This window comes from Lethenteron reissneri, chromosome 7 (assembly GCF_015708825.2).
Source record: "Lethenteron reissneri isolate LAM-NWPU_2019-01 chromosome 7, ASM1570882v1, whole genome shotgun sequence".
Taxonomy (NCBI): Eukaryota; Metazoa; Chordata; class Hyperoartia; order Petromyzontiformes; family Petromyzontidae; genus Lethenteron; species Lethenteron reissneri.
Genome location: NC_083785.1, coordinates 1086330 through 1097296, shown reverse-complemented (window position 1 = coordinate 1097296; position 10967 = coordinate 1086330).

Here is a 10967-nt window from a genome sequence, read left to right as displayed (position 1 = left end):
TCCATAAGCGTGCCTGAACAGGTGAGAGCCTGCATGGGTGAGAGTCTGAACAGGTGAGAGCCTGCATGGGTGAGAGTCTGAACGGGTGAGAGCCTGCATGGGTGAGAGTCTGAACAGGTGAGAGCCTGCATGGGTGAGAGTCTGAACGGGTGAGAGCCTGAACGGGTGAGAGTCTCAACTGGCGAGAGCCTTGACAGGTGAGAAACTGGACAGGCGACGGCCTGAACAGGTGAAAGCAGAGCCTGAACAGATAAGTCTTGAAAAACCAACAAGATCATCACGAGTTCGACTTCCCTAATCGAACCAACCAAACGTCCCTCTCTAAAACCCTCGGCGGCTAGATCTCCCAGACTCTATGGTCTTCCCAAGATCCATAAAGAAGGCACCCCGCTACGACCCATCGTGTCAACAATCAACTCCCCTACCTATAAACTAGCCCGTTTTCTATCAGATACTCTGCTCCCTTCACAGGCAAGACCTCTTCGGCAGTACTCAACTCAACCCAATTAGTCTCTATGGTCAAGGACATGGTACTATCTCCTGATGACATCCTCGTCAGTTTTGATGTAGTATCTCTGTTTACCAAAGTCCCAGTGCCTGACACCCGAACAATAATTGAGGACTTGGTCCAACATGGATTGAATTCGGATGTACCTACGCTGGTTAGGCATTGCCTCACCAACACTTATTTTACCTGGAATGGCACCTTCTACAAACAGAATGAGGGTACCCCTATGGGCTCCCCCTTGTCACCAGTGATAGCCAACATGTTCATGGAAAAGTTTGAATCAGACGCCATCCAGACGTCCACCCTGCGTCCTTCCCTGTGGAAGAGGTATGTGGATGACACTTTCGTCATTTGGCCACATGGCCTCCCAGCATTGAACCACTTCTTGGACCACAAATTCCAGACACCCATCAGATTCACCACGGAAGTAGAGAAAGATGGCAAACTACCATTCTTGGATATTCTGTTTGAGAGGAGACCTGACGGATCCTTGGGACATTCTGTCTACAGGAAAGCCACCCACACAGATTCCTACTTGAAACCGGATTCTCACCACCACCCATCTCAAAAGAATTCTCTCATCAAAACGCTATACGACAGAGCTCATGGCATTTCTGACCAACACCACCTGGCCAGTAAATTAAGACATGTACATCGGGCCCTCAGGATGAACGGATACTCTGAACGCACCATCCGCCAAGCTGTTTCTCCCACCATACAGAAACAGCCACTTGAAACTCCAATAAAAACTATCACGTTGCCATACATAGCAGGCGTGACCAAAAAGATCTCCAAAATTCTGAACAAAAATAAGATCCAAGTCCGATTCAGTACAGTACATAAAATCCGTGATCTAATTCCATCTACTAATAGGGTTTTTCCCCTTTTTCTGGCAACAAAATTGACACCTTTTGCAAGGAATCATGCTTACATTAACCACAATACTTGCAGTCAAATGCAAACAAAAAACAATACTCTGATAATTTATGCATTGTCTTTGAAACTGATTGGTCCACACCAGAGACAGCTTACTTTAGAGCCTAGTCTCATATGGTGTTCGACCAGATAACGCCAAAAGGCGCACAGTTCAAAGACAACGCACCAATTCCATCTGTGAAGGATGTCATCCCTGACTTGCAATACCCTGGAGTCTATAAACTGAGTTGCAGCTGTATTGACTGTTACATTGGGGAAACGAAACGTCATGTCTCTGATCGTGTCCGTGAGCACAAGTCAGATTTGAAACACGGCAAAATTGAGTCTTCCGCCGTTGCCGATCATTGCTACAACGCGGTGGGCTCTCATGATATTGTTTTTTTCCGAGACTAAGGTGCTCTGCAAACCCTCTGGCTACCATCAAAGGTTTGTACACGAAGCCATTCAGATATACAAACACAGACATAATTTCAACCGTGATGATGGGTACAAACTTAGTAATCATTGGAAAGATGTTATTAACCATGCAAAAAAGATTTACATTTTTGGACCATCTTTTCTGACAGGCACTATTTTACTTTACCGAGTGTTAACATCCCCAGCGTTTAACAGTACTCTCTTTATTGTCAGCCAACACTGGTATAAACATGGGCATTTTCGTTCTTTTCTAACATGTGCATCAACAGGTGCTTGTGCACAGGCATGTCCATGTACACATGCATCCCGTGCTCTCTTTTAGCCCCGCCCCCACCCTTCCAATACGTTATGAGCAACAACAGTGACTTGCGCACAAACACGTCCACGCCCACGAGCACCTCGTGCCCTCTTTTAGCCCCCCCCCCCCCCCTCCCGATACGTTCCATTCATTGGCTACCACATTCTGATAAGCTCCCCCCCCCTCTCCTCCCCCTTAACTTGTATTTAAGAGCTTGCATCTTGAATCCCTGCCTCACTTGATGCAGCATATCTGGCTGTGACGGTCCCACCTGATGACGGAGACTTGTGTTGCCTCCGAAACGTCGTGATTTTTTAATTTTATTTATTTTAATTTCATGTTTTACCTACGTGCCTTTACCGAAAAAACTAAGAGTATGAATCCTTGCAGTCACGAAAGCTTCAAATCTAGAATCTTGAGAAGATGCTTGAAGTTAGATGATGCTCGTATTTAGCCAATGTGCAGTGGTGCAGCTATGGAGAAACGCCGCTCGGCCAAGACCATCTAGGCTCTGGGTACCATTCGTTTGTAGTGAATAACTCAGAGACGATAAGAGTTGGAGGCACTTCTTTATTAACAAGCACCGTCGGGGTTAACACTCTTAATGATTCGTCCATCTATTGTTGGCGACGTTACTCAGGACAGTTGGTAGGCTGCCTGACTGGTGACGCCCCGAGATGGTGAAGACGGAGACGATGACAAGAAGGAGGGTGAAAACGACGGGAAGAATAGTGACCAAGACTTCAGCAGCATGGCGGGGTTCCCACTCCACACGACAGCCCTGAGGTCCCCGACAAGGGCCGCTTTTATACTCTCAGCCTGGCCTCGCTCCGCCCCCGGCCACGCCCCCTTTCCAGAACCTGCCAGCGGGTTCTTGGTGTGCCCCTTCTGTGACCCTTCCCCTAGATCCCCCTCTGGTGTGTCACGTGGCCTGCTCACGTCAGGGCTGCCGTAAGCCGCAGACCCCTTTCCCTGCCAGCAGCCAGCGCTATGCTGCTACATTACTATTGTATGCCACTACACAGTCATTCATCGCGCACCGTCGACGAAGGAGCGTTGCACCAAACGTGCGACTTCTTGATTCCGTGAAAAGGCGTCTCGGGCGATTTGTTTGATCCATGGATCACGAGGGGGGGCGGCCACGGTGTGGGGGTGGTACGGGCGTAGGGAGGGGGGGCAACCACGGGGGATGGAGGGGGCTGGTGAGCACAAGGGGGGAGCACGGGGGGCGATCATGAGGGGGGGCGACCATGGGGAGAGGGGCGACCACGTGGGCCAACCACGGGGGGTGGAAAGGAGCGACTTGAGTGGGGGGGAAGGGGGGGGCGACCATGAGAGGAGCAACCACAGGTGGTGGAGAGGGGCAACCACAGGGGGGGGGGCAACCACAGGGGGGGGCAATCATAGGGGTGGATGGGGGCGACCACGGAGGGGCGCCACCACGGGGGGTGGTGCCTGCAAGCGGGCACCTACCGTGATGGATTGCTTGCTGAGTGTTTCAGGGCATGACGATCCTCGACTGTGGCACACCACATGAAATTGGCAGTCTAAACAATGTAAGCAAAAATAATGCCACAAATTGTAGAAGGGAAATGCGAACAATGAAAATCGTGTTTAACATGTCGTGGGCTTTCGCGACCAATACCCATAACAGGTTTTTTTCTGTTAGATCGCGTGAATATAAATGTGTCGTTAGACCCGCCACCACCCGAACCAGTAACTAATTGGCACGTTTTGTTTACGTGACAAACGCCACTCATTAGCTGTGTCGGGTGGTGGCGGGTTTCACAACATATTTACGCGATCTCACGCAACAACAACAAAAACCTCTTGCTGATGAAAAGTGTGCGTTGAAACAAAGGACACGTGGTGTAATTATGTGGGTGCCTGTGGTCACTGGGGCTCGGGTCACTGGGGCTCGCTCACTCGATGTCTCCCCACGCACCTGCGAGGGCGACTGTGCGAGTGCTACCTCGTGTGCGAGGCGGTGGCCCGCAAGTTGGGTGCCACTCGTGAGGTTCTGCAACTGCTGTAACAATACTTGCGTTATCTCATGGGCGACAAAGTGGAGAGATGATATGACTAGAGCCCCTGCACCTTACCCATGCTTCGTGTTTATTATTTGTAACAAACAAAAACCCCAGTACTGCGATGCCCTACAGTATCCTGTTGATGCAATAAAGGTGGCTATGACCTCCAGCTAATATTCGACATATAACTGTTCTTATGCCAAAATGATCATGCCTGTGATCACTGCGGCTACTATGACGACTGATGCAGTGTCATATTTTGTAAAATATATATCTGGTGAAACTGCTATGAGAGGTCAGAGATGGAATTGCTAGCTAAGAGTGGTGCATGGCTGGTATTTAGGGGAAGGCGGGCTAAACCCCACGAGAAAAATGCATAATCAATACATTGCATATTATTTTAAGTCTCACGCCAGGAGCGAATGCAGGAACCGCTTCGGCCACATGACAGAAATCACTGGTAATTGTCAGTGTCTGCTTGGACATAATCCACAAGGTTAAGATAGCACACAATGTTGGACGTAAGAAGCCGTGTACTGATGCCTACCTAAATGAGCAGTCGCACTCATCACACACAAAGTGCTTTCCTCAGATGAACTACAATACCCCGCTGATCTCGTCAAGAAACATAAACCATCACGCGACCTCCGATCATCCTCGCAGCGACGTCTGGCTTCCCAACGAACAAAGACGATCACCGCATCGCGCGCTTTCAGAAGCGTTTCTGCGGCCGTCTGGAAAGCTCTCCCTTCCGATATTAGAAAGCCACTGGAGCTGTGCATTTTTAAATGTAGATTGACAACGAATTTATTTAGAACTGCTTTGTGTTTAATTTGTCCTTCACCCGCACCTCCGATGAGCACGGTTGGATACGTACGGTGCAAAATGAGTTTAACACCAGGGGCGGTTTCTTCATTAGGGCGATTGGGCGACGCACCACCAATGTCATTCAACCACAATCACGCTAGCCGTCACTGTGCAGCCTCTGGATATAGTCCAATCAGCGTCATGTCACGTTCTGTGGAGTACCGCCTCTTTTGGGGCAATTTCACTCCGGCTGAGAATTGCCCCGAGTGGCCCCATAGACTTACATTGAAAGATGTTTTTTTTCGAACGGGGGCGCTCCAATGCATTATCTATGGCTTCCGGAAGGGCAAGCCCTTACGTGCTTACGTCATCATACGTGCTTACGTCATCATACGTAAGCACGTTTCATCCAACAATATAATTTATCGCTACCTAGTGGAATCTTTAATAAAATAAACTTGAGTGGTTTGTTTTAATAGTGAGTATATAAACAAACAAGATGTATTGTAAGAGTCACTTTATTTTTCATTAATATTAAAGAAGTGAAGTTGCCTTTACATGCTTAAGCTGTTATTTTATTCATTGCATGGGTGGACCTTATCCTTATCAATCATCCAGACATTTGCCCCCCCTGAGAGATTTTGCAGGAGCCGCCACTGTTTAACACACACACACATTCGGGGTGATGCATGTAGTTGTGTGGTCGCTCTGTGCGGGGGTAGACGCGTGATGTCGCGCAGGGCAACCCAAACATGCTGCTCGCCTGGCAGCAAAGCCCCTCCAACTACACCAGTTGTCCCACGAGTGGGGCAACTTGTTTGCGAGCTCTCTTATCTGCCAGCCTTTCCGCCGCTGATAACCAAAGTTTCACTTCGTGTACTTTACATTGTTTCACGCACTGCTGCCAACCACTGGCGGAGCCATTGGGGGGGGTGGGGGCGGCACATGCTCCCCCCCCAATGATCCGATCGAAATCCCTAATTTAGATCGGATCATTGAGGTTTACTAATAATAAATCGGCATTTCGCGACCCCCACTGCCACTGTGTAGCATATTATTACATGCAAGGGACTCTATGAGATGATAGGACAATAGTCTGAGTCCATAATTGGCAATAAGTAACGGCAAAGCAGTAAAAGTGACTCAGAATTGTGCGCAGTTGCGTACACAGAGTCCACGACTTCCCTGAAGGCTATCTATCACCTTCAGCGAGCGCGATGCCGATCACACGACGCGGTTTGAATTCGACCCTCGATCGATGGCTGCGCTATCGCCGCACACGCGTCGAATAAAAAGCAAGGGACAAGTCCTTACTAACAACTCCTTACTTACTAACATCTCCTATCTTACTAACAACTCCTATAATTTTTCATTGCTGGAGGGGTTGCCCCCCGACTTGAAAATCCTGGCTCCGCCATTGCTGCCAACCTTTTATTTCCACGAGAAACATTAAGCGATTGTTACATTACAATTAAACCTGGATTTGTTATTTTTTTCTTACAAACTTAAAATCGACATGATTTATCCATTCGCCCTCCACGATAAATGTGGGTGAGAGGGCCGAGAGGTGTCGAAGTGAGGCAGGATGACATGTACGGGAGGGACATGAGTGGAATGAATGAGGTGGGGGCAACTGGGCATGTATCGGGTGTAACTTTACACTCTCCAGACAGTTACACTTACCTTGGCTTGCCCTCACCCAGTCCACCTCGGTTCGCATTTACACTTTCCATTTACAAAAGGACTGTTCCATTGACGTCAAGCGAATGCGATTAAGTAAGATGGTGGCTGCCAAGTGATGTGTCCCTTTGACCTGGTCTTCCAGACGCAGTCCTGCTATCACTACACGCACCGAAAATGCTTCGTGTAGGTCCAATGTGTGGAAATGTACTTCCATTGCAAACGTGAATATTGTGATGGCCAACTCGTTGGCTATCGTTAGCACGATGCAGTCGTATATATTGCGTTTTAACGGGGCGTTCTTTTAAATAGTAAAAATGTACACCCGATTCGTGTTACAAAATGATTGTGTCTGCAAAACAAAAATATATAATACATTAATAACATAACAAATATCCAGCCACAGCTGCAGTGGCAGGTCATTCTCTATTGTTCTCGCGGGGGATTCTGTCGCACTGGGAGAGTGAGATGGCAGGTGTGTGCAGATGACAAATAAATCATTTATGACCATCCAACATTGAGCTGCCATGCCTGTCTCGACATGGGGGCATGCGTAAAATTGCCTATTTATACGCCGCAAATCCTCTGACTTTTTGTTCTCCTGGGTATTGCGTACACAACTTAGATCGGACCATATTAGTGCATGAGCAACTATAAATATAGCCACCTAGTAAAAGATGCACATGGACATCTTCATTATCAGCCATTATCTCTCCGCTGCTGGATGAAGGCCTCCCCATGCCGGAATCATCCCTCGTAGCCCTGCGCCGTTACAATCCATCTCGCCCCTGCCCATCAGCTGATTTCATTGCTCCATCTCTGGTAGTCGCCCTGACGGGAATGTTCAATCCTCTGGCAGCCATTTCTGCATCAGTCTCATTCCTCAGTAATCTAGTCACGTGTCCTATACACGTATCATGTATGCATGGGCTGTTCAGAAAAGAGACAGGGCCATAAAGAAGGCTGTCTCTGGTGTAGGCCAATCAGTTTCAAGGACAATGCAAACATTTTCTTAGGTTTTTTCGGTAAAGTCACGTAAAAAAAAAGAAAAAAACCTAAGAATATGAATCCTTGCAGTCACGAAAGCTTCAAATCTAGAATGCAAACATTATCAAAGCTCATTTGTCTGCTTGCTTTACCACGAGCATGATGTGGTGAATGCAGACTTGATGCCTTGCAATGTGTGTCTATTTGCTGGTTGAACATGTTAACACTCCTGTATTCTTGCCGGATAGGGTAAAACACATTTTTAGTCATCAGCCCACGCACTATCTATAAATGTATTGTCCGTACTACCGATATATGACACTTGATCATTTCTGATGCAGCCAGGTGCCTTGATGGTAGAGTTGCGAGTTGAGATTGCGGGTGGGGGTTCACTCAGACCATCATGCTTCTGGGATTGATAAAATAAATAAACTTTGTGAAGAAGTCAACAGTGGTCCTATGGTTATACTCACCCCTGCCATATGAACATTTATGTAAGTATTTTGAACTTCATAATAGAGGTTTTTGGGTTAGATCACGTAAATATATAAATGTGTCCATAATCTTTGGTTCTTTCGGTAAAGTCACGTAGTTAGAAATAAAATAAAACAAATCACGACGTTTCGATCACAACACAAGCAGTCACCATCATCTTTTGCCTGATGACGACCGCTTGTGTTGTGATCAAACGTCGTGATTTGTTTTATTTTCATTTTATTTCTACCTACGTGACTTTACCGAAAGAACCAAAGAGTATGGATTCCTGCAGTCATGAAAGCTTCAAATCAAGATATAAATGTGTCATTAAAACCCACCACCACCCGACACAGCCAACTAGTAAGGGTTGTCACGTAAACAGAACATGCCAATTCGTCACTAGTACAGCACACCGGTGCGTTGGAGAGCCAAGCCACAACATTTACAATCTGAGAACGACGTTTCGCCAGTAATTACAACCAGCTTCATCAGGCGACAGCCATATTTGTGCAGAAGTCCACCTGTTTCGTTCTTTATATAGAGGCGTAGATATCGTGACCACCCTTCTGCGCTCTTGCACAATGTGGGGGTGGGGGGGGGATTACTGAGGCAACGTCCATTATGCGTGTGTATTATGCGAGCCCCTTGAACTTGTCCGTCCTGTCTATTGTGTTTAATAAAATAGCTGTACCAACGGTAATCCCTATTGAAGTACGCTGCCGTTTGTAGGAATGCATTTTAATAATGTATTATTTGATGATTCGCTTCCACGCAGCACTAAGGCGGTAGCTATCCGAACGGTTAACGTTATTTTGATTACTTTCAATTTCGATAGATTATCTAATTAGTATTGGCCAGTAGTAGCCAGTTGTGCACAAAACTTCAACATTATCAAAATCAATTGAGTGTCCTTGTTGGCACGCGTGTTCTGCTACTGCTGACAGTTGCATTTGGGAGAATTTACTATTTCTCTGATGTTCTTTTAGTCTCGTGCTGATTATTCGTCCTGTTTGCCCAACATCACATTTACCACACGTGCAGTTAATCCTGTACATGCCTTCTGTTGATAGCTTCGGTAATACATCTTTTGTACCAGATATTAAATTCTGTATTTTATGTACCGTGCCAAATCTGACTCGGATGTTTTGTTTTTCCAAACATTTGGCTAGTTTATCAGCTACTCCCGCAATGTACGGTATTTTTTTCGTTTTAATTACTTGGGCAGTTTCAATGCTCTTGTTATTTGATTTGGTTTGGTATTCAATGCCCTGTAGATTTGTGCATCATTTTAACAGTTCATTTACAGCGCTTCTTTAACATGTTGAATTTCACTTCTCAGACTGTCATCATTTGACATTTTCTTAGCTCAATGAATGAGCGTCTTGATAAGAGCAGATTTCTGTGCAGGGTGATGGTGTGACTGCATTCAGATAGGCGTCAGGGTGCGTTGTTTTTCGGTAAACACTGTCTGTTATTTTACCACTTCTACCCCGTCCGAGCAGAATATCCAGAAATGGTAGAGTTCTGTCAGCTTCCACTTCCATGGTGAACTGGATGGATGGGTTTTGCGAGTTGAGATGATTTAGAAATGCGTTCATTGTATCTTTGCCATGTAGCCAGACCACCAATGTGTCATCCACATATCTAAACCAAGCAGATGGTTTTAGTGTGCTTGAAGCTATTGCTTCAAGCACACTAAAACCAATGAAGGGCTGTATTTGTTTAGTTACGTATTGTGCTAATGTGTACGTGGCAGAGCCTATTTTACTATGGGTCTTAATGGGACATCAGGTTTGTGAATTTTTGGTAGCCCATAAAGTCTTGGTGGTTTTGATGTCCTTGGTTTAATCAGGTATTGCTTTTCCTTGGGAAATAATGACTTGGCAATGATTGCCGTTGTTTTACGTTTCAACCAGCAGGTAAGCGCCACCACTATGCTTATTGGAGCAGATCACTGACTTTTTTTGCACAATTTTCCGTTTTTATTCCGACACACGTCTAGTAGAAGGCTTCTTATTTATTAAGAGCACACAGGGTGAGATATACTTCGTAACGCGGCTACATCCCAGGCTACCCAAACACGCAGCCCCTCTCCGTCCTGCGCTACGCTGGCTGGTTGATGAGCGTAGCGGCCGCGACGGAGCTGCTCTTGCAGAAGAACAGCCACGTGGTCGAAGACGAAGAGATAACGACGGCAGCGACGCAGCCAGGACCCAGAGCCCACACTCACAGCCCGAAGCTCTGGTTCGGTGCTCCTTATATCTGCCTGGCGCGGCCAAGCTCCACCTCTGGCCACGCCCCCTTCCCAGAACCTTCGGGATGGTTCCTGGAACTTCTCGACTGACTCCTACCTACACCGTTACCCCCGATACGGCCCCCTTATAATAAGGCATTATGTAATGCAGCCATAACCGTAGTTACCGCTTCAGGCCGGCAGGGGTCACCCTGTCATTACATATGTATAATCGGTGATGTTTAGGGCAATGGTCATTATTTTCAGCATATAGATAGAACGGCAAAAGAGATATACTGAACAAGAGTTGGAGACTGCACTATATACCATGGGGCTGTAAAGAATTGAATTAAAGATGTTTCTCCGATCAACAGTTTTACATTGGCATATGAAGAGTTATCTATAAATAGATATTTACATGCAGATAAATTCTTAACGTGTATTACGACATTAACTTAATTAGTATTCAAGGTAAAATAAGTCTAGTGCAATCTCCAACTCTTATTCACGTGCTCTCTGCAGCCTCTCCGTGTGCTATGAAGACGGCTAATTTGCCTAAAACGTCACCTGTTGTCTCTTTTTCTTATTTTAAAG